Raw genomic sequence first — 4080 nt, 5'->3', positions numbered from 1 at the left:
AATATATATATATTTAATCGAACGTGTACTTGATCGTCCAAAAAAATAATTAAATAATTAAACAATGACGTTTTTATTCGCGTATCGTTTTCGCATGTGCGATGTGTACGTGCGTGCGTGTGTAAGTGTGTATAAAAATTTCTTTTCATGTAATATTATCCTTTATATATAATAGTTTTCGATTAGCTTCTCCTATATTGATTAGATTATATGTAAGCGTGCCTATAAGATCAATTAAAATGAAAATTTGGAGTTAAGGAGCTTAAAAACTTCCCATAATTATAATAATAATAATAATAATAATAATAATAGTAATATTATAATGACAATGAAATAAATCCATTCGCGTTAATTATCTACGCCATTTACGATCATATAATTTTCATAATCGTATTTGGTGGGTAGGTTGAAAAGTTTTAAGCTTAACGTAAAAACAATTTCAAAAGTTTTTTTCCTTCTTTTTTGGTAAAGAAAACTAACATTTAATTTTTTTAACATAATTTCGCAAAAGTTTTGAGCCTATTTTTTTTTATTAATAGGCTCAAAACTTTTCAACCTACTCTCTTATATGTCTCTTATATATCACGTATTATATTTAATGCAATTAGAAGCTCCTTATATATATATATATAATAATAATAATGATAATGATAATGATGATGATAATGATGATGATAATATGAAATCGAGATTTTCACCGATATGCAAAACACATGAACAAAAATCTTTTTACTAATGAGAGATGTTTGTAACAGATTCTGTACAGGGACATATATATATGTAAGATTTTATGTATAGTGATATATATTTATTGATAATAAGGTAGTATTTATTAATAAATACTTAACAAGGTATAATGTTTTTAAGAGATAGAATGGTAAGTATCTATAATCTAAACTAATGCTACGATATACTAAGTGTAACTCTCTACGTCCGCAAACAACCACAAGGAACACCCGAATCCGACTCGTCGTCGCCTATCGTAATCCTTCGCCGTTCCCCGTTGTCTTCCGTACCTCACGGTACACTTTTCCCTCGTCGTCTCAACCAAAAAACTACCACAGAACGCACCACCAGTCCTTTCCGTCGCCTACTTATACCCTACATTCCCTCCATCGTCTCTCGTTTCTTCTTCTAGAAATTTCCCGATGATTCACCATCATGAATAACGGCTTTTTCTTCACCTTAAAATCGAGAACGCTCAAGAGGCCTCGATTTAGCTATACGAAGGCGACAAAGTCCAGATGATGTGACCCTGAACCTAAACAAATATCTTAAGCAAATATCCTAACGCAACGGTCCCTATCTTTATTCTCGCCCGATGCGTTCTTTCATTCCTTTCTCACACTCATACCATTACATATTTATATCTATACTTTTAGATAATTCAAAACCCCAAATATATATTTAAAAAAAAGACTGTTTAAATCTTCTGTTTTTATTTTTTGGTTTATTTTTTTGTTATAATACGATTTACTCGAATAAAATATATTTGAGATTTTTCCATTTGTCCATCTTCGTTTACTCATTTTTTCTTTCTTTTTTCTATTTTATCTAATCTAATGTTTATTCTTAAGGGTGTGTTGAAAAGTTTTGAGCCCCTTACAAATAAAAACTTTTTTATATGTACATATTTTGTATATTTAAATAATTCTACTTTTTGGTTTTGTGTTTTAAATTTGAATAGAAAAATGTGTATTATAAAAATAATAATTCTTATTTAATATTTAATATTAAATAATTGTATACGTGAATGAGAGAGAGAGAATTGAAATGTTATTAAGCTTTTAATATATGTAAAAATCATATTGTTGAAATATTTAATCTTCTCCTCTTATCTTTTTCTCCAATAAATTATGAAATATATTATAATAAAAAATGGATGAAAATATTTTTAACAGACAAAAAAAAAAGAACGATTTATAAAGGAGGAAGCTAAATTAAAGGTATAATAAATTTGACACGATGTATAAGGTAACGCATATGTTAAATATAAGTATAACAGTACGTGATCAATTCCCCCTTTCTCGATGTTAGAAAAAATCCACCATAATCTATGAAAACAAGCCGCAAAAGAAGTAAACAGGTATTTATTATAACCCAACGAATAACAAGGAAGTCGTAGACCTCTTTTCGGAAGTTTTTTTTTTCCCTTTTTTTCTACTTTCTTTCTTTTTTTCTTTCTTTTTTTGGGTTGTACGTGTTAGAAATGCCCCTCATTGCATAAATCATCAAAAGCGAGGCGCCAGAATTGAATTTGGTCTCGGCTCGATTCCTGGCCAAATAAAATTCACGTGTTTCTACGATCATTATAATTTTTTAATAATTTATATTCATTCATATATTAATTCATGAAAATTATCTTAGAAACATTTTAATGCTTATTTTAACGTAAAATTGAAAAGTCACAAATTTATGCTTGTATTCGTGTATGGATAAACATTTATGCATTTAAAAAAAAAAAATTAAGGAATCGAACAGTTTGTACGAAAAAGAAAGATAAAAATGAAGATTTAAAAATTGATACATATAGATCGTGGCTCAAGTGGTAGAGCGTTCTTTCGGTATGCGTAAGATCCTGAGTTCGAATCCCGGGCCTCTCTCGATTTGTTAAACAACTGATAAAAAAAAAAAGATATAATCTATACATTTATTTTAATAATTTAACGTAAAATTAATGTAAATAATATAATTGAACAATTGTGATTAAAATCGAATTGTAAAATACATGTGTTTGTTAAGAAGATAAAAATTGATGTAAAAATGAAATTTTATAAAATGTGTAAAATAATTTGAAAAACGTTACGAGTAAAACGATCATTTTCAATACCGGAAATGAGGTTAGGTTTTGCCATAGATACCGTGTATCCTTTTTTAGGATAATTTAAAGTGTCATCTATCGGAAAGCTTGGTAAAAGGAATTTCTAAGAATCGTTTTAAGTTTCTTCTTTAGTTTGGTTGTTGAGAAAACGAGAAGGGCCCGCATAAGGTTGGTTCATCCGTGACGGTGGTGGTAAGTAACGCTATAGACGAAAAAAAAGAAAGGAAGAAAAAAAAAAGAAAAAAAGACATTTGAAAATAATTAACTGTAGAACCGAGAACTCATTCATTACGCCTTTTAATGAGGTGCCATTGGCTTATACACGAAGGGTAGTCAGAAAAATTTCGTGTTAAGGGAATACTATACTCGAATTTCGTTAACGCGTGTCTATGTATAATGACAGAGTAAGAGATAGAAAATTTTAAAATAAAAAAAAACAAGAAATAGAGAGAGAGAGAGACAGATAATGCGATGAATTAAACATTTAATTGATTTTTAAATAACTTTGTAGTATTAAAATAATATAAAAATGTGAAAATAATTGAGATTATATTAGAATGTAAAACAGACAAAGAAATAAAAATAGAAATAATTAATGAGAGTGACACAGAGAAAAATATATAGATAGAAAATGAGATAGAATGAGAACAATGAAATTGATTTTTGAATAAATTTATAGCATTAATTAATAAAAATGTGAGAATGTCTTAAATTATATTACAATTTATAGGAGACAAAATGCTTAATTATAAAGAAATATTTTATTATTAAAAAATTATTTTTGTGTATTATCAACAATGATGTACAATCATAGTAAAAAGAGAAGAAAGAAATAGATTAAAAAATGATATTATTTTAACACAAATTATAATAATATTATTTTATTACAAAAATGTAAAATTATCTTATATCATTTCATTTCATTTCATGTAAAGTATTAAAACAAGAAAGAGGAAGTGAGTGACAAAGAAAAAAATGAAAGAAATGATTTTAGTAGTATGACAGAAATGTTTTTTCTTTTTTTTGTTCTATTATCAGCAAAGATGTAAAAACGTTTTAGATGATATTAGAACGAGTTAATTTAAAACATCCGATCAAGCACTTTAAATCGAAACCTTATTCCATCAAGTACTTGACATTTTCTAAGACACCCAGTTCTTTTGCATGCAGTCTCGAATCGAGATAAGTTATCTTTCTAATGTAGTAGAAGAAAACAAAAAAACAACCACTTGTTTAAAAGTTTTTGACAGTACTCAAAC

This window comes from Polistes fuscatus, unplaced genomic scaffold, assembly GCF_010416935.1.
Source record: "Polistes fuscatus isolate 324 unplaced genomic scaffold, CU_Pfus_HIC Scaffold16, whole genome shotgun sequence".
Taxonomy (NCBI): domain Eukaryota; kingdom Metazoa; phylum Arthropoda; class Insecta; order Hymenoptera; family Vespidae; genus Polistes; species Polistes fuscatus.
The sequence above is the reverse complement of the archived record's forward strand: the minus strand, read 5'-3'. Positions refer to the sequence as shown.